This window comes from Panicum virgatum, chromosome 7K (genome assembly GCF_016808335.1).
Source record: "Panicum virgatum strain AP13 chromosome 7K, P.virgatum_v5, whole genome shotgun sequence".
In the NCBI taxonomy this organism is placed as follows: domain Eukaryota; kingdom Viridiplantae; phylum Streptophyta; class Magnoliopsida; order Poales; family Poaceae; genus Panicum; species Panicum virgatum.
This window is the reverse complement of record NC_053142.1, coordinates 4,876,322-4,884,763: the sequence shown is the minus strand read 5'-3', so window position 1 is coordinate 4,884,763 and position 8,442 is coordinate 4,876,322.

Sequence of the window (8,442 nt, the reverse complement as noted above, 5' to 3'; positions counted from 1 at the left end):
ACGATATACATCCTAGGTGATGTTTAAAATTTTTGCAAGATTAATCAAATTCAAATTTTAAAGTGGTCACATGAAATGATGAAATAATTCAAATCTTTATCAACATGCTTTAAAAATAATTTTCAAACCATAGCTCAACTAAACTTTTGCCCAAAACCAGAGTTGTATAGTTTCAAATAATGAACAACTTCCATGTTCAAAGTTTTTCAAGTTAATACACAAAAATTGAAGAGAATTTTCAATTTGAACTCTAATAGGGCAATAATTCATATTCATTGAACATTTAAAATTTAATTCTTAAACTAGGCTTCAAATGAGTTTGTGCCTGAAACGAAAGTTGTAGGATTTTAAATTTTGAACAACTTTTGTTTTTGGAGATTTTCGAGTTCATGTGAAAAATTTCAAGAAAACTTAAAGTCAAATCTCTTTCTCTCTCTACTCTCTCTCTCTCTCTCCCTCCTTTCTCCCTCCTCCTGCTTCCCTGCTTCCCGAGCGCAGGGCCGAGCAGGGCAGAGCACTCGAGCGCCTGCCTCACTGCGCCGCCCGCACGATGCCGCACTGCTGCCTCACTGCGCCTGCTGCCGCCGCGCCGCTGCCACGCTGCGCCGCGCCATCACCCCCACTCGAGCGCGCACGCCGCCCTCGCTGACTTCCCGCTCCACCGCGCACGCCACGCTCGGCGACAGCCGCGTCCGGCCGAGCGCCGCGGCCACTGCCCGCGCTGCCCGAGCTGCCCGACCTCCCTGCCCACGCCCGTCCCCTCCTCCTTCACCATGCTCGCCCCTAAAAGCCGAGACAAGCCCCTGCTCGCACGCCCACGAGCCGGAACGCGCACGCCATCGCTGGTGCCCACCATTGCCGCCGCCTCTCCCCTTAGCAACGCGGAGCCCCCTCCTCCACCCTCCTTCGACCCGAGCTGCCCCCGGGAACGGGTCCCCCTCAGCTCACTGGTCCTCCCCGACCAACCCACCGCTGCCCCCAAGCCACCAGAGCGGCGCCGCCGCTGTCCCGTCACCACCATGGGCGACGCCGCCCCTACCTCGCCGTGGAGACCCATCCTCCGGCCTCCCCTGAGCTAAACCGACCCCGCCACGACCTTCTCCATGGCGCAGTGCAACTCACTGACCCCCTCCCCGTCGCCCAGTGCCTCTAGAACGCCGCCACCACGGCCTAGCGCCGCCGCCGGCCGCCTGCTCCCGTGGAGCTCCGCCTCCGCCCCTCCTCAGCCCCAATCGAGCCCACAGCCCCCTTCCTTACCTCCCTCCGAAGCCCCCAAGCCCGGGCGCCCCATCCCTGCGCCGCCGGCAAGACGCCGCCGTGGCACAGAGCCACCGCCGCCGCCCCCCTTCCACGGCGCCGCCGCCACAGGCCGTCCCGGCCCAACCCAAGACCGCCAATAGGTGCGCGCCGACGTCCTCTTGCTCTTCCGGTGCGGGCCCCCCACCCCCGGCGACCCTCCTCGCCGGAAAAAAGCGCCGCCGTGCCCTCCTCTATTCTGAAACCCGTCCAGGGACCTCGGGTTAAAAGAAAACAAAGTTCCAGGGGCCTAGATGCAAAAGTTCGTTTCCTTTTTCTTTTGTTTTCAAAAACAGCAAACTTGTAAATTCCATATAAAATTGTAGAAAAATCATAAAAATACAAACTAAAATATTTTGGAATCCTTAGATCAAAACCTACAACTTTTGTTACATCCACTTTTGCTTTTGATCAATAGTTTTATCTCTAGATTAAATATTTGTTTAATCCACATTTGTATGTATCTCAAGTTATACCCATGAACTAAGGCTAGTTTTTGGTCAGTGTACTACACACTAGATGAATAGCTTACTGTAAAAATTTGAGAACATTTTGACAACTCTAGCTATAGGTTTCATTAAATCTTGGTTTATGCCTATGTTAAATAGAATTAAATCCACAGGGTTCTATATTAGTTTTCTTGAGCTGAAATTTTTACAGTAGTCTTATCTTTGTTTTTATATGCTATAGAAAAATTTGGGAATTTTTAGTAATTTATAACTAGTCCTTTTGTTTTATTCATGAATAAAATTTGTAAATCAAAAGCCCTAGTTTCTTTTGTTAGAAAAATCTCATGATTTTATTAGAGCTTGATTTTCACTACTTGAACATTCCTGTAAAATTTTAGCCACTGAAACTTAGTAGTTTGGTCTGAATAAATTGAACTTGGTCTATGTTACTATAACTTGACTTACTTTGGATACCTTTTATAGCGCTTGTTTAAATCTGAAAAATATACAGTAGGACCAACACTTGTTAAAGTACAATACATAAAAAATTCAACCCTATAAGCACTGTGCAACTATAGTTTTGGACAGCATGTGTATCTCTAGTGTTTGTTAAAGAAAATGACTTTTGGTATGTGTTGGTAAATGATGGAAACCCCACAGTGACTCTATGGACTAATAATTGTTGTTTACTACTCTATAAAGGATTGTCTAAAATAATGTAACATAGTCCTTTGCAAATCGTCTTGAGTTTGTGTTGGATTGCAACTCTTTAGTGAAGAATTGATTAATTCGTATCACTAAAATAACTCACGCATATGCATTTCATATAGATTCGACTACTCTCCCTGACGGTACCGTACGAGTTGGTGCCGGAGTCCGAGTGTGAGCAGCGTGAAGCTCAAGTGAATCTAACTGAAGCCACTGAAGACCTGAACCTGAGTTCAGAAGAGCCCAAGGCTAGCTCCGCTCAGGAAGGCAAGCCCCGGAGCATGTCCTACCTATTTTAATTTATGCAACTATTTGTATTCCTGTTTATTGTGCATTTAAGTTGCAGGAATTGTTTGGAACCTTAGTTGCATGATCCTAGGTACCTATGCTTGAACACTAGTATGTGTAGGTCGCTAGTTGGCTATGCTAATGGTTCGGTAGAAGTCGAGTGATTTCCTGTCACTCGCGAGCTCATAGGAGTTGAATGCTTACTACACACTGCAATATAAGGTTTACGGGCGGGGTTGTTGTACTTGTGATACCCCGTCTGTTTAGTCAAAATGGATAAGGCCGCGGTGTGTGGTAGTGGTGGTTAAGCGTTTGAACGTACTAACTACATGCCGAGAATATGGTAATCAGTAAGCTTAAGTACCTGATGGAACCGGCCGTGGAACATACTCCCCACTGTCTTGTCTATGGTCACGCACGGGTGCAGAGCACCCTAGGGCGGTGGGCCTGTTTCATGCTCGGGGAAAAAGGGGAAAAGTCGCGTGGGTGATCGCATTCCCCATGCGTGTGTTTAGGTCTGCCTGGCCAGGTTAACAAATTCGATTCGAATCGTCCGTCTCTCACGGATATTGAGACTGCTTAACCCTTTTGCCACATAGAGTAAGAAGTGGAATATTGATGATGAGAAATATGGTTGAATGATGAAAAATAATTGTTTTTCCACCATGTATGCTATTGGATAGATGCTAATGTAGAATGGTTAATAAAACTAGAACTTGAAAGCTAAAATCGGAAAATAGGGACTTACTCTTTATTGCTTGCGGCAAAAACAAACCCCTCAAGCCAAAAGCCTTGCATGTCTAGTTAGAGGGTTAGATATATCCTAGTCGGGTAAGCCTTGCGGAGTGTTAGTATACTCAGCCTTGCTTGTGGCTCCACTTTGTTTCAGGTGATACTTTTGAAGATCAGATAGCTAGTTTGACTTGGCCGTGTGTTTCACCTCCTGGTTGGTCGGTGGAGTGGGATACGACCCCGGCCAACGATGGCAATGTCGAGTGATGTCATGTACGGGCTTCATCATGACATCATGTATCGTCGTTTAGAACTCGTTTTATTTCCGTTGCAGTGAACTCTGAACTACTTCTTTTCGAACTTCAAGTATCTTTCGAAGACTTCGAACTTGGTTTGTAATAATTAAGTTAAGACTCTGTAATGTAATGTATCTGGGAAATGTTGTACTCTCTGGACTCACCTTCGTGTGGGTTACATGTAAGCTTTGGGTTCGATCGACGCTCAGGTGGATTCTTCGGGACTTTACCCGACAGCACTGCCGAATTACTCCGTTTGAAGTGCGTGTTAGCCGGGATTATCTTTAAGATGATGGTTAGCGCACTTGAGCCGGATTAATTAGGGCGGGTACTGCCACAGCTGGTATCAGAGCCGAACAAAGCGCACACCCGAGAGTGCGACTAGGTTTTAAAAGTTTTACTTAAAACTTAGCCACATAATCGCGTTTGGTAAATACGTTGGTTCGTTAAGGATTGTGTATAGTACGTAAAGCCCTAGGGATATTATGGGAGTTTTTAGGTGGCTATCTAACTTATGGTTTGTTTATAACTGACTTCCAGCACGTTTCTTTCTGTACTTTAAATTCAGTACTTACATTATGTAACGACGCATCTACGCTAAGGTAAGACGGTAAGGATCCTCAGTCAACTGAGAGAGTTTGACCTTCCCATCGGTGATGCGGACCGAACGCTGCGCTCAAGCAGTGGCCTACTTGAGCTGCTGCCAATATACCGACCATCAGTCGATTATATTGGGAGTAAAAGAAACTGTGAATACGCCGCCTCGGTAGCGTATGAGCACTGTCCATGCAGTGTTGGACGCATGGATGCTGCTTCTATAGTGAGCGGTAATGTATGGGAACGCTTTCATGGATGCTGGCATGAAAGGTTCAATGAATATATATCTATCAATTTTCTGCAGGTACACTAACCACGATTACGTACGTTAAGAACGGTTAGAACTCGGCTAGATATATATATATATAGGGAGAGACGTAAATTGTGCCATGCCACCGGTGCTAACCCCGTAAGTCCAAAGCTATTTGGCAATTTTTTTTCTTGTGAGGACGAATAGGACCTGCATGCATCCTGATCATAAACATAAAGCCAATAGAAATGGATGTGGATTAATTGGGGATATTAAGGTTTGCATCTGAGCACAATTCTTTTCTCTCGATCAAGGTCTATCTAGAAATCTGTCTTTTCTGCCGTATCGAGAGAGATGGGACTTATTGGATATATCAAGGACCTTATATGTTGAAGTGCACAAGGACAAATTTACTACAAAAATTTTTCTACTACCTGTTGTTAAACTTTGAAATTTTTGGACATCAACTCCTTGAGTTGTGGATACTTTAGTGCACTACCGAGAATCTGTTTTTATCATCTTGATTCACAAGTTTTTCCCATATCACACACCAAATAATTTCTTTAGAGGGCCAACCCTGTCTAGGGGAAAATGTGTCACCTACCTCCTGTGTGATATTGTGCATTTATCGTTTTCCCTACTTCGAGTTATGATCAGCTTTGTGCCACTCCTTTTCTGAATTTTCAGAACAAGCACCTAGCAGCCCGCACACTTTTAGCCTAACTTTGAGTTGGAATCTGGTAAGTAGAATCTGAGAGAATTGTTGGACAACAAGTGGAGATAGAAATTGAGAAGGATATTTGCGGGGATCCCAGGATCCGGCCTGGCTCCCTAGTCAGCCCATCAAAGATGAGTAATAGTATCTCCCTTGGACAAGTTTGAGGAAATCTCAATTGCCCTTCTTGCACAGATAATTCTTTTGAAAACTAAAGACGGTGCATACAAATACAAGAATATCATGTAGGATCATTACATGCATAGTTGTGGTATTGCCATTGCCAAATCACCTGTATTTTTGGGGGCTCTGTCTCCATTAACATCCTATGCATCTAGGAAGGACTTCTGATTATCACCTAGCTCTATCTTCCTTCCTAGTCATGCACATTATTTGGGTCGCTATATTTTCATTTTGTCGTGGTGTTTGTCACTGACATATGGTGCCGCGACGGAACCTAGAGCCTCGTATGCGCTACAGCCATACGCTTGTGTCACTAGGTGCGCGCTGGTATCATAGTCCACGATAGCAACCCCGCGACATACTATTTTCGTAACCTGCATAATGTGATGACTTGGGTTCTAATTCGGGTCAAAATAAAAGTATTAAGGAGTATCTGCATGACTCCCACGGTTGCTAACATGCATTCCAACACGTGCACCATCAGTCATGCATCATGACCGGCACATCATAACCAATGCAACACGCCATGTGCATAATTTCATAATTGCATCGGTCATCGCATCCATACATTGTATCATCGATCTCCTGGCATGTTGGCATTTCCATAATACATTTTTTTTCTCAAAATAAATATCAACTCCATTAAAATAAAAGCAACTTTGAGCAAGAATGTCTTGAGAAAACCTTGCTTATGCCACATAATAAGATCTCGGGTTAAAAAAAAAATGCCTCAAATAGTAGTAGACTTGATCCTGTTGTTTTCCATGCTACGCATGTGCCAGTGCAACTATTCGATTATATACGTATAAGATCCTCAGGAGTCACCATACCGAGGATGAAGACACGTGGGACACTGGAAGTTACCTAAACCAAAATTTTCGTGTTCCCCAATCTCATTCCAAGGCACACACACGTTCCCCTCTAATTTTACTCACCCGAATCTCGGGTCGAGATTCTTTTTAAGGGGGGTAGGCTGTAACACCCCGGGTGTTTAAAACACTAAACATAAATTATTAAACATAGCATCATGCATAATCATCAAGATTAAATTAAATAATGCATTTCTTGTATGTTTACAAATGCATGTGTATGTATGTGTATCTAGGTGTATGTGTGCAAGATATGTGTAGATTAGAGTGCTCATGTATTTTTCACCCTTACCATGAAATGACAAATAGAATGTAACGATATACACCCTAGGTGATGTTTAAAATTTTTGCAAGATTAATCAAATTCAAATTTTAAAGTGGTCACATGAAATGATGAAATAATTCAAATCTTTATCAACATGCTTTAAAAATAATTTTCAAACCATAGCTCAACTAAACTTTTGCCCAAAACCAGAGTTGTATAGTTTCAAATAATGAACAACTTCCATGTTCAAAGTTTTTCAAGTTGCTACACAAAAATTGAAGAGAATTTTCAATTTGAACTCTAATAGGGCAATAATTCATATTCATTGAACATTTAAAATTTAATTCTTAAACTAAGCTTCAAATGAGTTTGTGCCTGAAACGAAGTTGTAGGATTTTAAATTTGAACAACTTTTGTTTTTGGAGATTTTCGAGTTCATGTGAAAAATTTCAAGAAAACTTAAAGTCAAATCTCTTTCTCTCTCTACTCTCTCTCTCTCCCTCCTTTCTCCCTCCTCCTGCTTCCCTGCTTCCCGAGCGCAGGGCCGAGCAGGGCAGAGCACTCGAGCGCCCTGCCTCACTGCGCCGCCCGCACGACGCCGCACTGCTGCCTCGCTGCGCCTGCTGCCGCCGCGCCGCTGCGCCGCGCCATCACCCCCACTCGAGCGCGCACGCCGCCCTCGCTAACTTCCCGCTCCACCGCGCACGCCACGCTCGGCGACAGCCGCGTCCGGCCGAGCGCCGCGGCCGCTGCCCGCGCTGCCCGAGCTGCCCGACCTCCCTGCCCGCGCCCGTCCCCTCCTCCTTCACCATGCTCGCCCCTAAAAGCCGAGACAAGCCCCTGCTCGCACGCCACGAGCCGGAACGCGCACGCCATCGCTGGTGCCCACCATTGCCGCCGCCTCTCCCCTTAGCAACGCGGAGCCCCCCTCCTCCACCCTCCCTCGACCCGAGCTGCCCCCGGGAACGGGTCCCCTCAGCTCACTGGTCCTCCCCGACCAACCCACCGCTGCCCCCAAGCCACCAGAGCGGCGCCGCCGCTGTCCCGTCACCACCATGGGCGCCGCCGCCCCTACCCTCGCCGTGGGGACCCATCCTCCGGCCTCTCCTAAGCTAAACCGACCCTGCCACGACCTTCTCCATGGTGTAGTGCAGCTCACCGACCCCCCTCCCCGTCGCCCAGTGCCTCTGGAACACCGCCACCACGGCCTAGCGTCGCCGCCGGCCGCCTGCTCCCGTGGAGCTCCGCCTCCGCCCCTCCTCAGCCCCAATCGAGCCCACAGCCCCCTTCCTTACCTCCCACCGAAGCCCCCAAGACCGGGCGCCCCATCCCTGCGCCGCCGGCAAGCCGCCGCCGTGGCACAGAGCCACCGCCAACGCCCCCCCTTCCGCGGCGCCGCCGCCACAGGCCGTCCCGGCCCAACCCAAGACTGCCAATAGGTGCGCGCCGACGTCCTCTTGCTCTTCCCCTGCGGGCCCCCCACCCCCGGCGACCCTCCTCGCCGGAAAAAAGCGCCGCCGTGCCCTCCTCTGTTCTGAAACCCGTCCAAGGACCTCGGGTTAAAAGAAAACAAAGTTCCAGGGGCCTAGATGCAAAAGTTCGTTTCCTTTTCTTTTGTTTTCAAAAACAGCAAACTTGTAAATTCCATATAAAATTGTAGAAAAATCATAAAAATACAAACTAAAATGTTTTGGAATCCTTTGATCAAAACCTACAACTTTTGTTACATCCACTTTTGCTTTTGATCAATAGTTTTATCTCTAGATTAAATATTAGTTTAATCCACATTTGTAT